Source organism: Hermetia illucens, chromosome 4 (assembly GCF_905115235.1).
Source record: "Hermetia illucens chromosome 4, iHerIll2.2.curated.20191125, whole genome shotgun sequence".
Lineage (NCBI taxonomy): Eukaryota > Metazoa > Arthropoda > Insecta > Diptera > Stratiomyidae > Hermetia > Hermetia illucens.
Genome location: NC_051852.1, coordinates 78,685,862 through 78,712,697, shown reverse-complemented (window position 1 = coordinate 78,712,697; position 26,836 = coordinate 78,685,862).

Below are 26,836 nucleotides of genomic sequence, written 5' to 3'. Positions count from 1 at the left end.
CAGCAGATTACATTTACCTCTAAATAAGAACGGGCAATTTCGACCTTGTTGACGATTCCATTCTTCTAGATCCGCAACTTTTCAGTGACAATATAAGAACATAGCATCTTTTCCAAGATAGATTTACATCGTGCATTTCACCACATCCCGATTTTATTGCAGAGTATCTTAAAAACCGGAAATATTACACTTTTTGAACTTGACGAATTCAAAGTGATGATGTTTGGATTTCGTGACACTGTTCAAATTTTTCAACGCTATGATATATGTCTGTCTGTTATGTCTGGATTTTGTTTTTCTCAATTTTTTGCTTCTGAGTATATAATGGATCCACCCTAAAGCAACTTTATAGCGGGTTGTATGGCGTTTTTTTTCCAAAGATCCAGCAATGCTCAGAAAAATTACTCAGTATACAAAAGAGAGCGCCTAGAATCAGGACTGATCACAAAGCGATTGCTGCCGCTTTTCGAGACCAGTGCTCTAGATCCCATTCCCGACAAGAATTTGGACTTTACCACGTCAGACAGTTCACCACTATTTTTTTTTCTTGGGTAGGGAGGTAAAGTGAATCTACCTAAGTGACCAGACCAACCCTATTCATTATACGCGCAAAACCTAGTTGATTCAGGGAGCCTCCGTTATCCTGGCATTTCTCTTAGGATTTCCCCACTGAGCAGCTGGGATAGGTCATAGTCAACATCATGGTGCTTTCAATTGAACCACGACCACACGTCACTTTTGAGATCCGCGGCCCACCTACCTGTCGATTCTCTTTCCCAAGATTGTTGCCATCCGCTGAGAATACGGGCTCTCTCATCATAAGCGATAGCTTCCTTATATCTCTCGTCTTTTCTGAGGTATATAAGCCCCCGTTCAACAGTATGCAGAACGATCGGAGTAATTTCTGCTATCACCGTTACTGCTTGCTCTGAGACAGTACGATAGGTGGACAAAACTTGCAGAGCCTCTCATCTACGTACCTATTGTAAGCGCTTGCGGTACACTTCCTTACTAAGAGAGTCATCTCATACTTTGCAATCGTAAAGGAGGATGCACTGAACTGCGTGCACCCATCACTGGACCTCAGCCGGCAAATCGTAAATATTCTAGCCGTAGGATTGTTTGCGGTTTTGCGAATCAACTCGAGGAAGCTCATCTTCATGTTCATCATGATGCCGAGGTATTTCATCACCGGCTTCGACAAGACATTGGCTTCTCCAACCTGGAAGACTGACTCTCTTTTTGATCAGCACAACGACTTCGGCTTTCTCCAGATCTAAGGGGAATTCGGAGAATTCATGTTTAGTCATCCATCTGATTACTCCTTGCACCACTATTCCCAATTTGCGCTGAGCTTGCTCAACCGTGCATGTGGTCACCAGTTACGCAACATCATCCGCGAATTCGACCAGATGCGATTCGTATGGCATCACAAATCACAGAAGACTATCGTATAAGGCGTTTCAAAGTCCGGACCAAGGACAGATTCCTGAGGCGCCCCGATGTTATATTCATTCTGCGCTGCCCTTCCAGGGTCTCGTAGAATAGGGCACGGCCCAAATTTAGTCGTTTTGCGTTTGGTTAAATAAAAACTCATTAAGTATAATGATATATTATATCAGTTCTTATACGTTTAATTACAACCATTATATGAGAAAATTCTGTACATTCAATTAAGATTATTTAAAATTGAAAAATCATTTACATTTTTACTTTCATGGTTACAGTTTAAAAAAAAAATTCAAATGCAGATTTTAATTCATCTTTTCTTTACTCCTCATCGCTGACTAATTCATTCATAGTTGCTCTGCCGGCGTCGTAGCTGTCAACCGGCTACCAATAGGTAGGTGAGCCACTCAGGCGAGTGAGTTTCGTTTCGTGGTGAATTACGTTACTCTGGTGCGGAGCTCATACGAATCTTCGTTAATCAACTCCACACTGCAGCGTCTCCACAGTCCTTTAAATAGTCCATCAGCATTTGCAATAGGTAGCCTCAAGTAAGGAAATGATTTCCTAGTGCCAATCCAGCTTGTCACATCACTTCGCAAAATTGGTACGTCTAGACACGACTTTAGCAAATGACTTGCCTTCGTCAATTGAAAACGATTCAACAAATTCGAATGAACACGTAATCGAACCGGATCGATGGTTGGCCGGAGAAACAAAGTGGGCCGGAACGAATGAGATCTATGCGGATGTTGGAGCGTGTGTTAATCCAAATTCTGTGATGCCACTTATCAATAGTTCGCTGCTCAATTCCCCACGAAGTAAAATTAATTTAAACACGAATAACTTTCAACTCAGCAACTCGCCTTTGCCTAGTCCGAAAGAAAGCAAAAGTCATTTAACTTTCTCGCCAAATCAAATTAAAATTCGTCCAATTGAAGAGACTAAACGCCAGTCGGCTAATCTGTTGTCAACTTCTCAACAACAAAAATTTAAGAGGAAAACGCTAAAACTTTATTCAGTCACGAGCGATGTGACGTTACGTGTGTCTCGCGCCGCGGTTGGATACAGAAGAGACCGACTTATTTCCATGCGGTCCTTACTGTCCCAACCAACGGCATTTTTTTACCGCTGGTTCTCCACTCCCCTGGTGCGTTCAGAAAACGAGTGAGTGGAGAGTTTCGGAGTTCAGCGCCATCTACCCGTCCGCATCCGCAACATCCGAAATAAATTTCGAATGCTGCAGATCCTGCCGCGCCACATCACTCCGCCCCCAGACGAAACCTAGGGGGTTTCGGCGACGGATCCCCGAACTTCGTTCGCCGTTAATCCTCAAAGCGGACACGGCGTTGCTTCGGGGCGCACACGGGTTTCAGCCTGGACAAAGAGACCGCCTTTTTGTGACCACCGATCTCGAGCTGGAAAAAATGTTCTCCCCGCTCGAGAACGCGGTACGGGCCCTCATATGGAGGCTGCAGCGGCTTCCGGACGGCATCCGTCCTGATCAGCACGTGCGTGCACGTGTCCAGTTCCTTGGGCGAACAAGCAGGTATGGACGAGTGTCGAGTGGGTGGTGGCGCTTTGATGCGTCGGAGATTGTCCCTCAGCAGACGTACCAACCCCGACTCCGTGAGACCCGATCTCTTGTCGAAGACCGGATCGCTTGGGAGTCTTGGGTTCTCCCCGTAAACCAGCTCCGCGGGGCTGGCAGCAAAATCCTCTCGGCGGGTTGTACGAAGGCCGAGTAGGACGAGAGGCAAGACTTGAGTCCAGGACGGGTCGTCGCGTGCCATAATGGCGGCTTTCAGCGTCCGGTGCCAACGTTCTAGCATCCCATTGGACTGCGGGTGGTATGCAGTAGTCCGCTGGCGTTTAAAACCCAGGAGTTTGCCTAACTCGGAGAAAAGGGTGGACTCAAATTGCATTCCCTGGTCAGTGATGATCACTGCAGGGACGCCAAAGCGGGGTATCCACTCTCGGCAGAGGGCTTCGGCACAAGATTGCGCCGTAATGTCCTTTAGAGGTATTGCCTCAGGCCACCGCGTGAACCTGTCGATGATTGTGAGGCAATACTTGTAACCGTGCGAGTCTCGCAAAGGCCCTATTATGTCGAGGTGTATGGTGTGGAAACGCTTGGTAGTGCGGGGGAATGAGCCCACTTCTTTCCTTACATGCCTGGAGACTTTACACTTCTGGCATGCGATGCACTCTCTGGCCCAGGAATTGATATCCTTGTTCATGGAGGGCCAGAAGTATTTTCCGGTGACTAACCGGTTTGTTGTCCTGATGCCGGGGTGCGCCAAGTCGTGAACTGCGTGGAACACTTCCTTGCGAAATGTGGCCGGAATGTATGGCCGAGGTCCCTTTTCCGAGTCTTCGCAGCAGAGCGAGGGGTTTGAGCCGAAGATGGGCAACTCCCGAAATTTGTATTTGGGGTTGGACTTGAGGCTCTGAAGTGCTGCGTCATCCACTTGCGCCTTGGCAATAGCCGAGAAATCGAGTGAGGCGGGGATGTTAACTTCGGAGACACGAGACAAAGCGTCAGCAACAATGTTGTCCTTCCCGGACACGTGCTGGATGTCTGACGTGAACTGGCTTATGAAGCTCAGGTGTCGAAGCTGACGAGGGGACGCTTTGTCGGGCTTCTGTTTCAAAGCGAACGTGAGAGGCTTATGGTCCGTGAACACTGTGAACGGCCTGCCTTCTAGGGAGAAACGGAAGTATTTGATGGACAGGTATGCGGCGAGCAGTTCGCGATCGTAGGTGCTGTAGTTCCGTTGAGCGGGATTCAACTGCTTCGAGAAGAAGCTCAACGGCTGCCAAACTTGATCCACCTTTTGGTGAAGGGCAGCACCTACTGCGATGTCGGAGGCATCAACAAAAACGGCTAGGGGTGCATCTTGTAGAGGAAATGCCAAGAGTGTAGCGTCAGCCAGTTACTGTCTGGATTTATTGAACGCGCAGACAGCCTCTTCAGACCACACAATCTCTCGTGTGTCTTTTGTTTTGGGTCCAGACAAGTACGCGTTCAAAACGGACTGGTGATGGGCGGCCTTGGGCAGGAAACGACGATAAAAGTTTAGCATGCCCAAGAACCTCCTCAACTCCCTCACTGTTTTTGGACGCGGGAAGCTTGTGATTGCTTGCACCTTGTCTGGGTCGGGCTGTATTCCTTCAGAGGAAATGGAGTGGCCGAGGAATCTCACCTGTTGTTGAAGGAATTTGCATTTCTCAACGTTTAGGTCTAAACCGGCCTCAAGGAGACGTTGAAAAATGCACTCGAGATGGGCTAAGTGCTCAGACTCAGTGGAAGAAGCGACCAAAACATCATCCAAATAGACGAAACAGAAATCGAGGTTTCGCAGGACTGAGTGAATGAACCTTTGAAAGGTTTGCGCCGCATTGCACAATCCGAAAGTCATTCGAGTGAACTCGAAGAGTCCAAAGAGTGTGCATATTGCCGTCTTTGGAATGTCTTCAGGAGCTACTGGGATTTGGTGGTATGCCTTGGCTAAGTCCAAGGTCGAAAAGATGCGGCAATTCGCGAGGTGATGCGCAAAGTCGTGGATGAGTGGAATCGGATATCGGTCAGGAACAGTCTGTGCGTTTAGCCTTCTGTAATCCCCACAGGGACGCCATTCGCCATTTGGCTTAGGGACCATATGTAAAGGGGAAGACCAACAGCTGTTTGAGGGCCTCCAGATACCCTGTTGAACAAGTTGTTCAAATTCTTTCCGCGCGATAGCCAGTTTCTGGGGTGGTAGAGGACGCACCTTTGAGAAAATCGGGGAACCAGTAGTATTTATGTGGTGCTGCACATTGTCCTTTACTGGTTTCGAGAGACTACACTCGGTAGTTATCTGGCTGAACTTTTGGAGGAGTGTCCGAACACGAGAGTCGGAGATGTCTTCCAAAAGAACGGAAAGGTTATTGTCAGCGTGAGATACCATTTGGCCCGACGAATTTAGTTTGGTTGTGGGGTCTATAAGGGACTTATTTTGCAAGTCCACCAGCAACCCATAGTGACACAAGAAGTCTGCGCCTAATATGGGGAAGCTGACATCCGCCAGGATGAAACGCCACGGAAACATCCTACGCAAGCCAAGACTCACGTCCACTTGCCTGTACCCGTATGTATTGATGCGGGAGGAATTTGCTGCCGCCAGTTTGAGGGGTTGTGGAAATAGTCGATGATGCTGGGGTACGGGAAGAACCGAAACCTCCGCACCCGTGTCGACGAGGTAGTTGCGCCTGCTGAGGGGGTCGAAAATAGTTAGGCGACGTGGCGCTGCGCTCTGGGTGGCCGTCGCCAAGACCTCCGCGGACCTAGTTTTTTGCGGTAGGCGCGAATTTGCAAGGTAGCGTACATCTTGTCGCTTTATCTCCGAACTTACGATGATACCAGCAAATACCTTGGTCCGCAGGCTGTCTTGACGACCTGCTACCCGAACGCCCTTTTCGTGTGGCAGACCGTGAGCGAGCTCGCGACCTGGCACTCGAACGCTGAGCGTCCAACGTCGCCCGCATCTCGGCCACGCTGGCAGTTAAGGCCGCGATCTCGCGCCGTAAGTCGCTGACCTCATCCGACGGTGGTTGAACGGCCGCAATGGTTGGGCGAACGTACACCTCCTGTACCTGGTCGGCCGTCGCTGCTAGTTCCTCCAAGGAACCGGAGACGCAGGCTAGGATCGCCTGGGTGCCCTCCGGGAGCCGACGCAGCCAGAGCGACTTGATCAGATCGTCGCCGATCTTGCTCCCACCCAATTGCCTCATTTCACGAAGCAATTGACTGGGAGTTCGATCACCCAACGTTAAACCCGCCAGCAAGTGGTCTAATTTTGCCGACTCGCTTGCCGACAGGCGTCTGATCAACTCGCAATTAAGCTGCGAGTACGATGCCGACTTCACTACGTCGGACACCAGAAGTATGGACTCTTCGTCCAGGCCGACCACCGCGTAGTTGAAACGGGTCGCGTCCGATGTGATACCGGACATTTGGAACTGTGCTTCCAAATGCACGAACCACAGCTCGGGGTTCCGCCGCCAAAACGGAGGGACGCGTACGGCGAGGGCGGTCACTTGTGGGTCCGATGGGCCTGCCGCGTCTTTATTGTCAAACGACATTTTTCTTACCGAGAAGTACGAGATTGAGATGCAGACGCGGTGAGTTTATACTGAAACGCGGTGAACTTTACACCGACACGGCAGGCCGCACCCACAAATGCACGCACGAAACGAGAAAAACAACAACCGAAGCGGACGCTCTCCAGCGCAGACCAAAAACACCAAGGAAATGTAGAATCCGCGATGCGAAACACTTCAACGCCGTCTCTTGCAGCGATTTTACTTTTATTATCACTTTTTTTTTTTTAAATAATATTTCAGCAAACAATTATTTTGACAGAGATGCGGCGAATTGAATGCAATTCTTGCAACATGTGTACACACAATAAAATAATAGAATGTAATTAATCAAAAGGCAATTCCTTCACCCGGTCCGGTCACGTGAGGCTGATGAGAATACACAAACAGGATTTTTGAATTTGACTTTGACTTCTTCAATTGAAAATTTATCGATTTTCCGCTCGGCGCAGCGTATCCGTAGGCTCTTCGTCGGCTGCAAGGAAACAAGAGTTCCGGAATGCGTTGGCTCCGCTGCTGCTGCTGCTTTTCGGCCGGCCCGTTGCGACGGGTACAAAAAGACGATCCCTGCCGCTGCCTAAGTTGGGCGGATGTCGGCCGGACAGCTCCTCCGATCTGTTGATTCCCGGCTCGTGCTGGCGTGAATGCGATAAGCAGTCGCGGGTGATTCCTTTCACCGGGGCGGAGGTTTGAATTTGAGATCCTTGGGCTGTTGCTGATCGGTGCCGCTACTACTCCTGTCCCTCTTCTTCTTTATCGGGGTCACCACTTTAGCAAATGACTTGCCTTCGTCAATTGAAAACGATTCAACAAATTCGAATGAACACGTAATCGAACCGGATCGATGGTTGGCCGGAGAAACAAAGTGGGCCGGAACGAATGAGATCTATGCGGATGTTGGAGCGTGTGTTAATCTAAATTCTGTGATGCCACTTATCAATAGTTCGCTGCTCAATTCCCCACGAAGTAAAATTAATTTAAACACGAATAACTTTCAACTCAGCAACTCGCCTTTGCCTAGTCCGAAAGAAAGCAAAAGTCATTTAACTTTCTCGCCAAATCAAATTAAAATTCGTCCAATTGAAGAGACTAAACGCCAGTCGGCTAATCTGTTGTCAACTTCTCAACAACAAAAATTTAAGAGGAAAACGCTAAAACTTTATTCAGTCACGAGCGATGTGACGTTACGTGTGTCTCGCGCCGCGGTTGGATACAGAAGAGACCGACTTATTTCCATGCGGTCCTTACTGTCCCAACCAACGGCATTTTTTTACCGCTGGTTCTCCACTCCCCTGGTGCGTTCAGAAAACGAGTGAGTGGAGAGTTTCGGAGTTTAGCGTCATCTACCCGTCCGCATCCGCAACATCCGAAATAAATTTCGAATGCTGCAGATCCTGCCGCGCCACACGACTGTGGCGACTTTGTGCTTCAGCTAGTTTTAGCGCTTGGACCACCTCCTCAATGGCATCAAGTGTGGAGTAACCTCTCGCAACACGTATTGCGTCAGTCAGTCGTGGCTGGATGAGCTTCTCAAGGAGCGTCCCGGCAGTGTCTAACATACTACGCCGAAGATAGGCTGTCGGCGCCTCGGAGTCGCCTTTTGCTCTTGCTATCAGCACAAGTCTCGCAACCTTCCAGTGGTAGGGAAAAACATCCGCTATCAAACATGCGTTGAGTGGGCCACTTCAACACTTTGCTTGGCATACCATCTGGTCTTGGTGCTTTTTTGTTCTTCATTAACGTCAAAGTCATGGTGGTCAAAGGGTAGTATAGGTCCCGGGGCGAAACGTGGATTGGTACCCACGATGGAGCATAAAACCTGGGAAATGCCTGCTGAACCAACACCAACAGCTCTACTACCAAATCCTATCTCCACCTCCACGTGGTGACCGCTGGGAGCTCTTTCTTGACGAAAAGCTGCAGACGGAGAAGGATGAAGGCGAGTCTCCCGCGCCTAAAAACGGGACAAATTGTACCAACTGGTCCTCCAGGTTGGGGGTTGGGTAGGGCTGACAACCCTACACGGAAAACAACCGTTACGAAGCCACAACAGGAGCCTCGGATAGGACGGATATTAAAACGACGGACCCGGCAACGACAAAGGAACAACGATTTGCGCATTTTCTCATGGAACGTGCGCTCCCTGTACAGAGATGAAGCTGATAAGTAGCTCGCCGATACCCTGTCCCAATATAGGGCTGATGTAACAGCGTTGCAAGAGATGCGATGGACAGGGACCGGTTTCCTGGAGAAGAGCCCCTACACCATATATTATAGCGGCCATCCAGTAAACCATGTGCTCGGAGTAGGTTTCTTAGTCAGCCAAAAAATGAAACCTGCTGTTATCGGCTTTGAAAGTATAAGCGAACGACTATGCACTCTGCGCTTGCGAGGCAAGTTTAGAAATATAAGCCTCATAAACGTTCACGCCCCTACAGAGGAGACTGCAGAGTCGGAGAAGGATACCTTCTACGAGGCAGTAGAAAGAACCCTCGAAGCCTGTCCCAGATATGATATCAAAATCATACTTGGGGATTTTAACAGCCAAGTAGGGAAGGAGCCCGTATTCAGGCGATACGTTGGCTCCCATAGCTTACACGAAAAAACAAATGATAACGGACTGCGGACTATTCAATTAGCAGGGTCACACGAAATGGTTGTTGGAAGTACCTGGTTTGCGCGGAAAGCGGTCCACAAACATACGTGGGCCTCTCCAGACGGGACCACTTTCAACCAAATTGACCACGTGTTGATCGAACGCCGCCACCTCTCAGCCTTGATGAATGTCAGAACATATAGGGGGGCCAATATAGACTCGGATCACTATCTCGTTGGCATGGTGCTCCGAGCTCGAATAACAATACCACCTAGAATCCCCTCTGACAATCAGGTGAGAGTGAACACTGAAGCCATCCACAACACAACCCTCCGCGACACCTATAAGAGGGAAATGGACACCGCAATAACCGCAGCCAACAGAGGACCTGGAGATGAAGCAACAACAAATGATCTTCACAACCACCTGAAGAACGTTATCTTGGATACGGCCACAAACATACTTGGCCGCTGTCGCAAAAGGAGTCGGAGCAGCAGGTTTGACGATGAATGTAAGCTAGCAAAGGAACGGAAGAATGCCGCATACCGAGTAATGTTGCATTCTCAAAGAACGCGGGCACGCGCAGAGACTTATCACGAACTCCGTCGAGCGGAGAAGCGACTTTACAGACGGAAAAAGGAAGCCTGGGAGAACCAACAAGTCTGTGAACTAGAAAAGTACAGGGAGCAACCGCACCAGGCGCGGAAGTTTTACCAACAAGTCAGCAGGATGAAGCCTTATACACCTCGATGCTCATCCTGCCGAGACAAAGAGGGAAATCTGATTTCCGACAGAATGGGCATATTAGAGCGATGGGTTGAGTACTTTGATGAGCTACTGAACAACCAGAACATCGGCGAGTTGGAGGTCCCGCCAATTGAAGACGACGGACAAATACTGCCACCACCAAGTTTAGGAGAAACAGTCCGTGCAATTCATCGGCTAAAAAATCATAAGTCGCCAGGAGCCGATGGAATTACAGCCGAATTGGTTAAATATGGAGGCCACCAGTTACACCAAGTGGTTCATCAGCTTGTGCTCAAGGTATGGGACAGCGAATCAATGCCTGACGATTGGCAGCGAGGCATAATCTGTCTCATACATAAAAAGGGAGATATCACACAGTGCAGCAATTATAGAGGTATCACGTTGCTGAGTACCATCTATAAGATATTCTCCACTATCTTGCTAGGCCGGATAGCCCCATACGCCCAGAACATCATTGGCCCATACCAAAGAGGCTTCACTCCAGGCAAATCAGCAACAGATCAGATTTTCTCTCTGAGGCAGGCGATGGAAAAACTGTTGGAATATGGACAACAGTTGCACCATCTGTTCATCGACTTTAAAGCCGCCTATGATAGCATAGCCAGGGTAAAACTGTACACGGCCATGAGGGAATTCGGTATCCCGACGAAATTAATAAGACTGACTAGGCTGACCCTGACCAATGTGCGAGGCCAGATAAAAGCAGCAGGATCACTCTCAAGACCATTCGACATCAATAACGGTCTACGACAAGGGGATGCGCTATCATGCGTCCTCTTTAACCTGGCCCTCGAGAAGGTGATCCGTGATGCTGAGGTGAATGCAAGAGGTACGATCCTCTTCAAGTCCACCCAACTACTGGCCTATGCTGACGATATCGACATCATGGGAAGAACCACCCGAGACGTTCAAACTGCCTTCATCCAGATCGAGCAGGCGGCGCGAGATCTTGGGCTGCACATCAATGAAGGCAAGACAAAATACATGGTGGCAACGTCAGCACCGAAGACGAATCAACCAACAACATCAAACCGCACTGGTCAAACACAAACACGAACAAGAATAAGGATAGGGGAATACAACTTTGAGACCGTTGACAATTTCTCCTATCTAGGGCCGAAAATCACAACCGATAACAACTACGATGATGAAATCCGCGCACGGTTGTTGTCAGCCAACAGAGCCTACTTCAGCTTACAAAGACTGTTCCGCTCGAAACGTCTCACCATAGGGTCAAAGCTCTTACTGTACAAGACTATGATCTTGCCAGTCCTCATGTATTCCTCGGAAACTTGGGTTCTTAGCAAGAAAAATTGCGAACTCTTGGCCGCGTTCGAGAGAAGAATCCTCCGAAGAATTTTTGGCCCCCTACATGAGGATGGACGATTCCGTAGCCTACACAATGACGAAATCTATGAGCGATACCATGACCGTCCGGTTGTGGATAAAATCCGGCTCAATAGGTTACGGTGGGCGGGTCACTTAATCCGTATGGATGAAGATGATCCCACCTGGAAAGTCTATAAGGGCAATATCTATGGTAGGAAAAGAAGACGAGGCAGACCCTGCCTAAGATGGAGCGATGGCGTGGGCCAGGACGCCAGACAGCTTTTAGGGATATCGAATTGGTGGACCTCGGCGCAAAACCGGGATGTCTGGAGTTCCTTATTAAGGCAGGCCTAGACCGGATACCGGTTGTTGCGCCGTTGATGATGATGATGATTAACGCAGTGAAGAGAGGACATTCCTCAGTAGTCACTCCTTCATCGACAGCGTCGAATCGAAGGTGGTGAACAGAAAAGAGATCCTGTACGATTTTTTTCATTTACGCTGTTTGGATAGAACAGGGTGATCGTGGGGTACGGAGTTTTTTTGTAACCAGTTTATGTCCGAGGCCCCATTGTTCTCTGTTAACGTCGTTGATTAGCTTCTGCCAGCAGTGTGCCTTCTACCTCTTGAGGGGGGAGTTCCTTTTTCCCACCTTTATACTCTATGAATCGCGTCACATCGTTTTGGCGTCTTGCACGAGAAGCAATCATCTTGGGAGCCCATACATTACAAGCTGCGATGATAAGCCTTACCGTTGATTCAGTTGCAGTTCTGTCTGCGCTCGGGTCTTGTCGTTGATCTACCCCTCCAGTTAGACCTTTGGCAAATGTTGCAACGTCGATTTTCTTGATGTTGCACCCAGTAGGCGTTTGCTGGGCGGCAGAATATTGGAAAGGGCCGAAGGAAATGAACTGATGATCACTGGCAGTGAAATCTTCCAGTACTTTCCACTTGGACCCCCTGGACTCCGTGGAAAAATTTATGTCAGAGATACTGCCCTCTAAGCAGCGCGGCGAAATGTCGTAGCGCTACCGTTATTTAGGACAATAAGTCCTGTTTTCGGGGCCATCTCCAAAATCCGTGTTTCTAATCACGTTCTCCAATGAAACTTCCGCATTAGGATTCCAAACGAAGCTATCTCCTCGACCTTAGCCTGCACTCGCAAGTTAACCGTATCTCTCACCCAGATCGCAGCAGAACCAGATATATCGGCATACCACGATTGCGAGCTTTTATCTCGGTACTATTCGCTGAGAAGCAATAAATTAGCTCTTCTTTTTTGGGCCATCTGTCCCCCGCAGATCGTGAGTAGTTGTACTCTTTCGCATGGTTGCTTGCAGGATGTGGATTATGATGCTTGACTTTTTATCATCATCAACGGCGCAACAACCGGTATCCGGTCTAGGAACTCCAGACATCCCGGTTTTGCGCCGGGGTCCACCAATTCGATATCCTTAAAAGCTTTCTGGCGTCCTGACCTACGCCATCGTTCCATCTGAGGCAGGGTCTGCCTCGTCTTCTTTTTCTACCATAGATATTGCCCTTACAGACCTTTCGGGCTGGGTCATCCTCATCCACACGGATTAAGTGAACCGCCCAGCGTAACTTATTGAGCCGGATTTTATCCACAACCGGACGGTCATGGTATCGCTTATAGATTTCATTGTTATGTAGGCTACGGAATCGTCCATCCTCATCTAAGGGGCGAAAAATTCTTCGGAGGATTCTTCTGTCGAATGCGGCCATGAGTTCGCATTTTTTTTATGCGAAGAACCCAAGTCTCCGAGCAATATATGAGTATAGTAAGAGCTTTGACCCTATGGTGAGACGTTTATGGCAGAGCAGATTATGTAAGCTGAAACAGGCTCTGTTGGGTGCCAACAACCGTGCGTGGATTTCATCATCGCAGCTGTTATCGGTTTTGATTTTTGAACCTAGATAGGAGAAATTATCAATAGTCTCGAATAAAGATAGAATCTTTATTCTTCTCGTTTGACCATTGCAGTTTGATATTGTTGCTTGGTTGGTTTTCGGTACTGACGTTACCACCATATACTTTGTGTTACCTTCATTGATATGCAGCCCAAGATCTCGCGCCGCCTGCTCGATCTGGATGAAGGCAGTTTGTACATCTCAGATCGTTTTTCCCCATAATGTCGATATCGTCAACATAGGCCAGTAGTTGGGTGGGCTTAAAGAGGATCGCACCTCTTGCATTTATCTCAGCATCACGGATCTTTTTCTCGAGGGTCAAGTTAAAGAGGACGCATGATAGAGCGTCCCCTTGTCGTAGACCGTTGTTGATGTTGAATGGTCTTGAGAGTGATCCTGCTGTTTTCATCTGACCTCGCACATTGGTCAGGGTTAGCCTAGTCAGTCTTACCAATTTCGTCGCAATACCGAATTCTCTCATGGCCATGTACAGTTTTAACCTGGCTATGCTATCATGGGCGACTTCAAAGTCGATGAAAAGAGTTTTTCCATTGCTTGCTGCAGAGATAAAATCCTATGTGCTACTGATTTGCCCGGAGTGAAGCCTCTTTAGTATGGGCCAATGATGTTCTGGGCGTATGGGACTATCTGACGTACTCAGCAACGTGATACCTCTATAGTTGCTGCGCTGCGTGATATCTCCCTGTTTGAGACAGATAATGCCTCTTTGCCAGTCGTCAAGCATTGATTCGCTTTCCCACCATATTTAACCAATTCTTCTGTAATTCTATCGGCTCCTGGCGACTTATGATTTTGAAGACGATGACTTGCGCTGACTTTTTCTTCTATACTTGGTGGTGGGAGTATTTGTCCGTTGTCTTCGGTTGGCGGGCCCACCAATTCGCCGATATCCGTCCAGTTCGAGGCTCCTGTTGTGGCTTCGTAACTTCGGTTTTCCGCATAGGGTTGTCAGGCCTACCCAACCCCCAATATGGAGGACCAGTTGATACAATTTGTCCCATTTTTAGGCAAGGGAGACTTGCCCTCATCCTTCTCGGTCTGCAGCTTTTCGTTAAGAAAGAGCTCCCAGCGGTCACCACGTGGAGGTGGAGATAGGGTTTGATAGTAGAGCTGTTGGTGTTGGTTCAGCTGGCGTTTCCCAGGTTTTATGCTCCATCGTGGGTATCAATCCACGTTTCGCCCTGGGACCTATACTACCCTTTGACCACCACTTTTCACTTTCTGTAATTCTTCTTTGAAGAGCTGGCAACGTTCTGAACCAGGAAAGTGAGCTACATCTTCTTTCTGCAGACCGCTGTCCTAGTAAAGGATACAGCACTTTGGCAACTAACAAGTCTTTGCTTGGTGCCCTGGTTTGCTACTTTTGTAACACAAAGTTCTTCTGTCCTGCCCTTGCAAGTTTTTGCTATATGTCCTTGTGCTAATAATCTACCCGATCTTTATTTTGTCGCAATGGAGAAGTTGGCCTGATTTTATCCTCTAGAGTTGACGGACGTAATTCTCAAGTTAGGGCGGCTAAAATCTTTTTATCGATTCTCTCAGCTTTTCCGTATTAGTTAGACAATCCAGATCCCTTATTTCAAGAGTGCATATGGGTGCTAGGCTGGAAACCACTCCTTTCGTGACTAGTATGCTATGGACTGTCTTGCAGAACGTACTTTTTTTATCAACCTTGAAAGCAAGCTCGGCAAGCATATCGTCGGTTTAAGCCCGCTGGGTGGATTTAACATCTGTCACAGTGTCTTCTGGTTTGACTTTGTTGCGGAATCCTCGTTCCTTATCTGACAGGCTGAGAGCACTGGGTTGAGTGGCACTAGGGGCTGCAATAGCAATGTGCCTTTCCTCAGCTACTCTTCAGTTTTGTTTCAGGAATTTCACTTCTTTGCAATAAGCAGCTCTTCTTTCTCCGTTACCCTATTTTTGACATCCATGGAGATATTTTGCTGGAGTATGGCAGTAGCCTTCATTTTTCTTAAAACCACCTCGCACTTTTAGAGTAGTCTCTTTTCCTCTACCCTTGTGTTTCGGGTGAGGTCCATCTTCTCCGGGGAGATGACTTCCACTCCCACTTGGTTGGGGAGTTTGTCAATTTATTTCCCGACGAACGGGTGTTGCAGCTCGGTGTTTGCCATCTTTTTTGGTGGCTTTTCCGAGCACGAATTCGATGAGATCTCTTCTTTTTAGCCTCCAGCACTTCTCTACGGTGTTACTCCCTTTTCACTTCCAATCATCTTCACCGTTAGGACAGTGGGCCTTTTCACTCTTTCAGTAGGTGGCCGTCGTATCTGGTGTTTCTTACAAGGAGATCTATAGTAGAACTTCTCATTTTAGCTGCCAGAAGCCGTGAGCGTCATGTGTTGTTGCTCCTTCTAAAAATTTCGGCTATTGCCGGTTTTTTTCGTCGTCCTTGTTGTTGTTGTCGGTTTGCCATTTTATTTTGGGTTTGAACTAGAAGCCAGTATCTCCGTCAGCAAGTTCAGTCGCCTTAAATGATCCTCGTGATTGTCTATGTGGGCAGGGTGGTCGCGCGTGGATTGACACAAATCCTTATGGAAGTTTTTGTTCAGAGCCGGGATCAGGCGCTAGTCAGGAGTTCATCCCAACTGAGCGTGCACTGCCAGCTTAATGGTGTCATAGCTTTGAGCGTACTTGCGGTCCTACTAAGGTTACTATCGGGACGACGGCGCTATATCATTAACCTGAAAACCATTTCCACGAGATATCATTCACATGCCACAGCTGTCAGCTCATGCCCAACCAATTCCGAAACCTTTGCCGAATCATAAATTAATGCCATGCTGGGTAACCGTCATGGTCGTCGCTTACATTAATTCACCACCAAGTTGACTAATGGTAATCCGGGGCTCCAAACTGGGAGCTGTGAGGCCACTTGGTTCGGAAATAATAAGGATCGTTGCCATCCAGCAACTTTGCTTTATCCAAACCCGTTTTGTTTCGCTTCGTTGTCATACATATATACATATAAATACATATCTGTCGCGAGTAATTGATATTGATATATAGATGGATAAAAAACCAAAACAGAATGTTTCTCTGCGTCCTCCAATTCACGTCAGCTTACAGTGTTGTGGTATTGACGAATTGATATGGTATGATGGCGTTGTACTCGGTTTAGAATGCATGAAATTCACATAAAATTTAAAAGTTTCATCTTCTATAACTTTGTTAATAACAGTTGGGTTTCCCTCAAACTTCTCAGCATTATGCCTTATGTTATCCCTTATCCGATTGTAACTTTGTATTTCTAGGATAAAGTTAGGGGGAGGCTATCCGGCTGTAAAACATGCTAATATATTATTATTTGCACAAATATCGGAACAGGATGTATTTTGAGGTCTAGATTTCGTTTAGGTACACCACTTTGATTTTTTCGTACCCTCACTCCCCTACGTTTCACCCGGGATCAAATATGGGACCGAAAACTGAGCCCTTTCATTTGAAACCCCACATGGTCACATTCTGTGAAAAAAAAATGTTGCACCTTCATTTTACATGTATGCGGAGCACCCCTTAAACTTCACACAAAATAGCGCTATTTGCTGTATGTAAAGGCATCCACCGAGCCCACCCTCTCACCAATTTTCGTGTTAATCGGTCCAGCCGTTTCCGAATAAAGTGGGTGTGATATTCAGACAGACATCGACTCGATTCTAACAAGGTTTTGATTCACACAAACCCTTAGAAAGTAACATAGGCTCTGACAACTTCATAATTCCCGCCAATAGATAGTGTGGCGGCCTGAAAGCTATGCCAGTCTCTTGGTAAAGAATTTAATGACGGCAACTTTTGTTGGTCTGAAAAAAGAAGTTAGCCTATAAAATGAAGAATCCGAGAGAGATGTGTTTAAATATTTTATTGCCAATTAGGTGCGCTTAGGGGTTAACACTATATGTCATTTATAGTGTTCAAGGTTTCAACTTCAGGTCATGTACGGCATGCATTCTTCTCTCAACGATCAGCACGATTCGGTTATTTTTTGTTGAGGATGCTGGGAGTCCTGAGTCCGCACCCACTTGACGTGACGGACCGGACCGCTTAGGAAGCAACTTACTTCCTCTTTTGTAGTCCACGGACTTCTCTTTTTTTAATTAAACACCAAGTGGTCCGGTCCGCCACTAAGTGGGTGCAGACTCAGGACTCCCAGCATTCTCAACAAAAAAATATTTACTTCGGCCTGGTTTAGGTCTGGATAATTGGGGTTGACCGTTTAAATATCAGCTATAGACTCGTCAGGCAGATTTGCTATAACATTCCCCCACAAGCGCCATACTATGTCAGCTCAGTTATCATCTACTCTGAATAAAGTTATCTTTGTTCCGAGTTCTAGAGGACTGGCTGCATTGTAAAACTGTATTCGTGGTATATCCTGGATGGTACTATCCTCAAAATTTACCTGGCGATGATCCCAGTTTTCAATTCATTGAATACTGAGTACTACTGGCAGTAAACTCATTTTTGTAAATCCAATTCCTTCTTACCTTTAAGTGGATGTACATATTTTTCAGGGCCCACCATATTTACAAAATTCTTTTTCTTCTCTGGAAAACCCGTTTATATGTAGCAAGCCCACTGAGTGACGTGCCATGATTGATACTGCTCCACTTCAATCAAAGTAATTCCATACATACGTCATCACAGTGAATGCTGAATTCAAATTCAAAAATAAAACAAGGATGGATTTAAGCCAGGTCCCCTAATGCAGCCGCATTCTATCATTTGAATGTAAGATATCCTGGAGCATCGCCTTAGCTCGTTCATCAGCCACTAAATGTACCTCTCTGTATCCTCTGCTAGGATTAATGAAAACGTCCCTCGTAACGAATTTAATTCATTAAAGCCGAAGACAAATGGCAGATGTAAGCGATTTTGTTGAAAGTGAGACGACAAGAGCATCCCCAGTACGAGTGTTGGTTGGGCCGGCCGACAGGAGAACAGAATCACAGCAATTCGACCAGGAGCTCCTTGACAAGTGAGTTCCGCACTCCTCACCCGGCTCGCATCTTATCCCCGCTTCTGCCGCAGGAAATAATCCTGACGATTCCTTCTGGGGCTTCTCAAACGTGTCTTATTAGGTTGGGTATTATGTTATTTTGATGTGGTCACAGTCCGTGTAGTGATGCTTCAGTGCCGATGGGTGCTTCCATCCCATCCATTGTCTTGGCCACTTGTTCGTGTTATTGTTGTGCTTGTTTCCATTTCAACTATTCATCTAGTTTGCCATATATCTTTTCAAAGGACACATTCGAAAGTGGAGATTCGGAAGTTTGGCCACTGAAGCTACCACTAGGTGTCCCATGCCCAAGTGCACAGGTGATACTCTGTTGATCGTCATTTGAGAATAATTACGATGAGATAATGGGACACTAAATGGATTCTAAATGAACTGAAGTTGAAGTCCAAGTCGAAGAGGACTCTCCGGAAGGGTGGCTGGAGGTACGAGCGGGGAAAATTATCTGAGTATGAATGAGTTATGCTATGGAGATGCTTGCACTTACTCGTTGCCTTGACTTCCTTAGGTATCTATCGTCAGTCTCCGGGAGAAACCAGTAATGAGTATGCGTGTGGTTTGTATCTGAATAATGTGATTACATCGACGACCAACTAGTATTTATAATTTCATTGTCTTGCCGGTTATGAAAGGGCGCCACGTGCCGTGAATGAGGAGTTTCGGGGAACATATAGACGAGATTTCCTCAACAGCGACTTCCACACACCACGATCGTAATTCTCATGGTCTGGAAATAAAGTTGGAAAAGATGGGATTGCACTCAAATCTAATACTGGTGGGATATGTTTCCTCAGTTGAAAAGTGGGCGGGAGGAGTTGGCGACGGTCGCGTTTCAACAACAAAATTAACATTGGCCATGTTTTCCTTCCTGATTGTGTTAATTTAGTATAAATGGTAGAATGAGTTGCTGCACCTGTGGAAAAACGCTATGCCTGATTCGTCACTTTTTCATTCTCCAGTTTCATCTGCCATAAATTTCGGCAACTTGTTAGTATCCTCTTATGCTTTGCGTTGTGCCACCGGCTTAAAAGTGCTGTAAAACTAAACGAACTTTGGAATGGAATTCTTTAGTGGAGACGGAGGGTTATAGTTCCCTCCTCGAGAGGTGCCTTAGGCTCGCAAAACATTTTCTCGTTGAGTTAGTATCCCTGCGAATGTGACGCGAAGATGGTTTGTCCGTTACTTTGGCACGGGGAAGCAGTCGCATAAAACTGTGGTCGTATTTTATGCGAGCGCTTCCTACAAGGTTCGTTAAGTTCCTGCAATTAAAATGTCAAGTAAATGTGGTGGTTGTCTCATGTTTGTGGCTCCTCCGTTTCGATGGCTCGTTGTTTCGGCTGTTTCGCCATTAGAGTTGTCATTTCGTAGAGTCGTTGTAGTTGTACTTCATTTCCTCCTTAGATGTATTTTGTTATTTTTTCCTGATTGTTTCTGTCTCGCGACATTTTATTCACTACCACTCGACGTTGTAGGGTTTCCATCCATTACGTCTTCCCATTCGGGAAACCAGTAAAACGGAAAGGCGCTTAGATTGCACGTAGGTTTCCGCGCTAAGATGGTTCCTCTTGAATGCACTTCCCGTTGTTGTAAGGATGAAAGCCTGTTCTAGGGAAACGCTTCTGAAATCTGTATAATTCATAAGACCACTTAGTCTGCGCTTCCTTACAATGGAAGAAAAGTCCTTGAGAGAAATGTTTCCTGGTTTTTCTTTGGAGTTTGGACTTTCTTCAGTATAGTGCGTTAGAGAATAGTAGAATAGTTGTGTCACAAAGTATCCGTTACGGGTGGAACAAACACGATTTTGCCACAATGTCCTGGCCTTTTATACTCGGGGTTGCTATACAGAGCGAAGTTCGTTTGTTGGTTTGAAGTAAATCTAAAAGAGAAATATATGAAAATCCTTATTTGTTGCGGTTTATCTTTCATTATTAGCTTTGACCGGCGTTAGCAGTTTATGTGAGATATTTCATTATAGAAAAACACTTAGTCCCAATACAATCCGAGCTTCTTGATGCAGAGAAGAAGCATGTGGACGACAAACAGCACTGCAATTTCAATTAAGTAGTCTGGGAGCGATGAAAACCTACATAACATAATTTTCTCTCAGCTCTTTGACCCTTACAACTTGTCGTCGCTGGGCATACAGTATAAATTTATGAACAAGGTTGTGTGTTTGCTCTGCTCAAAGAACGGTGATTAGGAATAATGAAAAACTAGATTAACAAAGCCATGTTCAATATGAGCAAATTGTCAAATGGGCGCGGACAGATAGGGCAAATAAGTTTGAAGCGGCGACACCATTAAGTTGGTACTGCAAGCTCACTTAAGCTGGGCTTCTGGCTAGCATCTGATTCCGTCACTAAGCACCAGCTCGCATAGACCATGCATAGACAATTACGGGGATTATTTTGTGTGACTTCACTGTCTAGCGAAGAACGAGCATTGTCAAAATTTTTGTAAGGTGCGGCGATATATCCTGTTCACCGTTTCTGGCAACTAAAGTGGGGGATTCTAATATAAAATTTTTGTAAGAAGCGGATAACGATGACAGCCACAAATTGAAAATCTAGAAAGCCCCAATATTCCAATGGAGAAGATAACTAGATTAGGAGAGGAAGTAGAATCATTGACGTAATAGTTCTGGTGAAACTATTCCGTGTCAGGAAATAGGATTGACGAATTCACAAATCATGTGGAAACGTAAACTATCACACACAACTATTACTCAAGAAGTGTTGTACTCTCTTTCAGAGAACGAACGGCTCCTGAACCTTATCAAACAACACCCACTCTTCTGAAAGACCGCCAAAGAGGGGCTAATGAAGAAGCAAATTGCTAGCACGCACCAAGAGAGCACTTTCGCGGAAATTTATGCGACGGAATCGACAGTAAACTTGTCGAACTTGAGTTGAATTCGAAACACGGAAGTAGTGATTTTCATATCCAGGATAAAATGAAAGGCAGTTCCGAACCGCTTCTGTAAATACGGAGCTTCTGCTTTGTTTAACAAGTGTGGCGAACCTCCGCACAAAGCAACGATTTGCGCGTCGGAAAATGCTGAATTCTTTGTAAGGATCGCGTTTTGCAGAAAAAAGATGATTTTCATGTTGCTGGTTCTGGGTGGTGTCTTTTTTTTAAAGACGAGGGAAACCAAGAGCAAAAAGAGGAAAATAAGGCACCATGATTCACATCCCGCAAGCGAACACGCATAAGAGTACAAGTGCTTATGAACTGATGAGGTAGATGGTGCAAGAAAAGGGAGCGGGGAGTACCAAGATAGAAATTCATCATCGTTCTTTTTCGATATATCTTCCAACGCTACCATCTGGGTGCTAGATACGGACAACTTGCGAGCCCAAGGTGATGGCCATGGAGATAGATTCGTTGCGCGGAACTGCATTTTTTTACTGTTTGCTTCACAGCGAAAGAATGTATATCTGCGGAAGGGAGCGAGGAGACTTTTACCCCAGACCTCTCTAATGGAGCATGGTTCAGTCGGTCACGCAAACTTTGGCCAGGATCAGTAACACTCCATCATTCCGACACCCTACTTGCGAAGGCATTATCCCCGACATGACCTTCACTATAGAGTCCTTTGTGCCAATATTGAAACGGTAGAGGGTGTGTGTGTGTTTATGGTGGGAAGAAGCATAGCCTTTGGGCACCTAGACTGTGGCGTTAGTGGATATGATGCAACCCGTTTCACCTGAAGCACCAAAGATCTGATCTTTGATGCGTCCATAGGCTGGGGGATTCACATAGTAAATGCAGAGTAGCTTGATCGCATTGAATCTGGAAGCAGAGTTCAAACGGTTTGTGCAATGTTGAATGATTTTTGTGGTGATTAAAGGACTACTGAATGCCCTCAGTACAGCCTGGCTATTGCTGTTCTGTTCTTAGGATTGCATATACTTTAGTTTAAGAAACCCACGGATATTGTCCCAAAGGAAAAGCTCACTTCTCTTTTTATTCGAGAGATAGATTCCGGCTCCAGAACCTTCTTCTGTTTTCGAGCCCCGGTGGAGGGTACTGGAAGATTTCCTTCCCAGTGATCATCAGTTCACTTTGGTGTAGCAAACAGCTCTTTCTAAGTACCTGCAGGTGGAATAAATTGCAAATTTGCCGAGGTTCTCTCAAGAGGAACTGCGACTGAACTGTTATTACTTATCATTATGCATCTGCGCCCCAAAAAGCAGGGAGTGGAGGCTGAGTTTTCAAATTTGCAATTGCACGACAGAGGCCAAAATGTGATAACCCATTGACCCGCAGAATACAAGAGAGCGAAAAAGAAACTCCGCTACTAAATCAATAGGTAAGAAGTACACTGCCGACAGTAGCTAGTCAGTAACATTAACAGAGACCCATATATAATGACTACATGGATATAAGTTGACTACCAAAAAACTTGGTGTTCACCGACTACTCTGTCGACCACTCCATGGAATAAATAGTGGAAATATTTGTTGCTGTTCACCTTGTACCAGCTAGCATTGCCGATGGAAAGCAGGGTGCTGAGAAATGTCCACTCTTCACCGTATGGGAACCGGAAGGGGCGATTTCGTCCATGAAGACAAAAATGCATCGCGATTCGATGGTATTCATAGCGAAGTGTTGAAACTTGTATTAAGTATGAACTGGATTTGATTTTCAGCAGCGGGTGCTTTTAATCTCGTCGGAGGATCGCGCTGATAAGAAAAGGCAAAGGCGACTGTTTGGGAGACTTTCTTTCGACTTAATTAATGTCCCTATTTGTAATGGTAAATACAGAGGCTGCGTTAGTCCTAAAAGACGTGTGGCAATGTCAAAGTAATGTTAGCAATGGGCTTGAACAACTGTATAGCTATCTCCAACGGCTTCCCGAGACGCTCGCACTTCTCCTCTACTGTTCTGCGCCAAGCGCCCATGGGGCGACCCATTCGTCGGCCATCTTGGGACTTATGATAATATGATGCTTGGGACATTGGGGACAGACAGTCTTATCACTATGTTGAACACTGCGGGAAATCTGATTGAGATGCTTATCAAGTCAAGTTTGACTGACGCAATACCTGCTGTACGAAAATTCCCACCCAAACAATGTAGTTTTAGAGAGAGCCGATCTATAATTGAGCGGTGAGGTGTTTGTTTGGTTCTGACAGGAAACGTTTGGTGGGTTTAGAAGCATTAAGGCTCAGCCACTTGATATTATGGGAAGGATGTTTCTAGTTTCTGATAGCAACATTAGCCGGTCCAGGTATGGGGGAAATTGAATCCTCTTTTACTAAAGCATCCGGGATTTCATTTCCCTCTACACCACAATGACCGGGTACCCAAAGTAGTTTCACTGTATTGAATCTATAAACGGAGTTCAATCGATTTGATTCAGAGCTGCACCGGATGTGGTGCTCATGGGACCGGTGATACCCAGACACACAGCTCTTTGCAGTGTGACTATTTTACAGCGAAAACTCCTTTCTTTCATCTTAACCCACCACACTATTGCATAAGTGAACATCGGCTTAATGAAAGCAACATATCCACATTACTACCTAGCGTAGATCCACTTAATTAAAGTTTCATCAACACCATGCTCTCTGACGGCATCACAGAGCTTTTGGAAGGGCGCACTATCGAACGCCCCTTCAATGTCATTGAATGTCCCCATCGCGTACTTCCCTTTCAGAGTTGCGTCCACCATCTTTGAAAGCAAAGAGTTAAGAGCAGACTCACAGAACTTTCCTCGTTGGTAAGCATGTTGGTTCTCATTAAGCGGATACGATCTTAACGCCTTCGTGCAAATGTGTCGCTCAATCAGTCTCTCCAAACATTTCAGTGAAAATGATGTTGAGCTGATTTGCCTGAAGTTCTTTGGATTTGAATATACAGTTTTCCCAGGCTTAGGCATGAAGACCACTTAAACCTTCTGCCAAAAGGAAGGCACGACGCCCAGAGCAAGGCATCCATGAAAAATATTTCCTAGAATTCGCCCTAAGTGCTCTATATCCTCCTTTACCATCGCTGGGTAGATGCCACCCATGACAGATGCTTGGAATGGTTCAAACGATAGTATTCCTTGGTAACAACCGCTCTCGCAGTGTCCCAATTTCCCTTGTAACACTTTCGTGGAACTTTATGCAATCCGTTTCCCTAGAATTCCGTCTTTGTGTTACAGACTGTTCGCTTGAAATAGTCAGACTAAATTCTAAGTAGCGGTGATTTGGGAGTAAGACTTCATCTGGAACTCGTCAGTCCCTAATCAACTCTAGCAACTTTGAAGTGCAGATTGTTAGATGAATTACTTAGCTTCTTCTTGGCCCCACCAAGAACGTAGGGACGTACCCTACGTTCGCGGTTATCAGACCAGTTGAAGTGATAAAATCAAACAGTCTCAAACATCACAACCTATTAAGAGTTGAAAGCCAATTGAATCCGCATACGATACCAGATCTCTAAGTCTTGCGTCGGCGGAGGGCACAAAGAATCATAGGGTAAGTAAGCAGAGGTAACTATGACGTTTCTCCTCTTACCATTAACCAGGTATTGTAAATTGACCGCAACAAGGTCCTGGGAACAGAATTGTGCTTGCATGGTTCTCTAGAGGATCTAGAGGATCTTTCATTGAAGAAGTTGCTAGTCCCATTGACTGATCCAATACCACAGATATGGTTAAAATGAACCCATGGGTCTTGAATCAAAAATATGTGGGGACAGTCCAGCAACTTTCCCAGCCTCGTCGCTAGTAGATAGGAAGAGGCTTTGGCATGCTGCAGGTTAATTTGACTAGCTCTTATGTTTGTAGCCATAAGTATAGTCTAATATGAGAACCGCCGCTAACGGGAAAGTCTACCGCGTTCAGTGTGGATCACACCGGGGTTACCAGCTTTTTCTTACCATCTGCCGAAACCCCCCCGGTTCACGGTGTCCGGGCTGCATGGATCACGTGCACCTAACAGAAGTAAACACATGAGCTGAAACTGCAAATGACAACAACTAAAGAATAATGCCTCAACTACGTGTGAGGGCGTAAAATACCGGGTTCGAGTACCGCGATTGAAAGGGAAGATCCACGACGGATTATATTCTCAGGAAAAACGGAAATATAAATGAAGGAATAGGAAAACCACGTATAAAGAAAACCCTTTCTGTCTCCCCCAATTGGGAATAACATGGATTAAGTGCACATTTACTTTAACTATCGTTCACGTCGTAATTTTTAGCTACTTTTGGTCCTCCATGAAAGTAACCTTAAATAGATAGGAAAGTTATTGTAGAAATAATTATTTTGCAATAAGAAACACTAAAGAAGGTTTCATTAAGAAAAACATTTACAAATAAAATGTTTCTCACATATATACTTGCAAGAATTGGGGGATTTCAACCAAAAAAGAATTAGGAATATACATGGATTCTAGTCTTTACTAAATGGTACGACTTTCGAGCGGGTATTCGATTGAGTCTGTTGTTAGATACGTCGATAATATACAGTTATTCAACGGATTTAATCAAATAATCAAAAGTTTAGAGGGTACTTGGGCCTACAGAACAAAGTAAAACCGGGACTGTACATTGATTTCCTTTAACAAGACTCTGATTCCATCGATGCCACCTCTTCAGCAAGACTGTGGGTAGACTTCACTCCATCCAAAAATCTTCCAGGATTTCTTCCTGCTCACCGGCCAACTCATAATGATGCCTCTTCCCCTTCCTCACTGCTTAATTCACGATGCTACTTCTTCACTTCACCTTTTGATTCCTTTGAACTCCAAAATTCGACTTCCACTCCAGTCAATTCATTTACTCGCTCACCCTCGATCCGCTGTCCAATTTTCCCACTAATTTCCGGCTATAAAATTAACGCAGAATTCATCGTTAGGTGGGATAACAACAGAAGCTACTTTGAATTTTTCTATAGTTCTGTATCGAGCCGCCTCGCTTCGAACGAAACTCATTGCAAAAACAACAACCCCGCAAAAAATGTACAATTAGCCTGAAATAAACGCCCAGAATGCATTTAGCACTAAAAAGCATTATCGGGCCTATGGTGAAAACAACAACAATAAAGGTCTATGATCACGTTTGATATATTTGGAAAATATTCTTGCTTTGTGACAGTTTCAAAGGTGAGAGGGTTTTGTGAATTAGATTGTGAAAAACGAATTAAATTGATCATGCAAAAGTTCATATTTAAATGGTGAGGGGGAGCTTGATAGTGAAAAAAAGAAAAATCTATATTAGCACACAACTGTTGTCAGCCCGTCACAAGAAAAAGCGAATGAAATGATGATGCACCGGCCGCAAAACTACGGGCACTACGAATCATCAATTTGCATGACACCCTTTGTATTGCAGACAGTGAAGAAAGGGGTTTATAGACCATATATTCTCATTTCAGCCTTTTCCCAGCAAAGCGCGCGTGACAGACAGATAGACACTCAATCGATTTTAACCTACTTTTGTACATAGGAGTTTCTTTGACAACACAAGTTATAAGGAAATACAGTATGCCGTTATCCGCAAAGGAGTCAGGAACACTCTGGCCTGTTGGATGGCAAAAAACAGACCATACCGTGAACAAAGGTCCAGAATTTTATTGA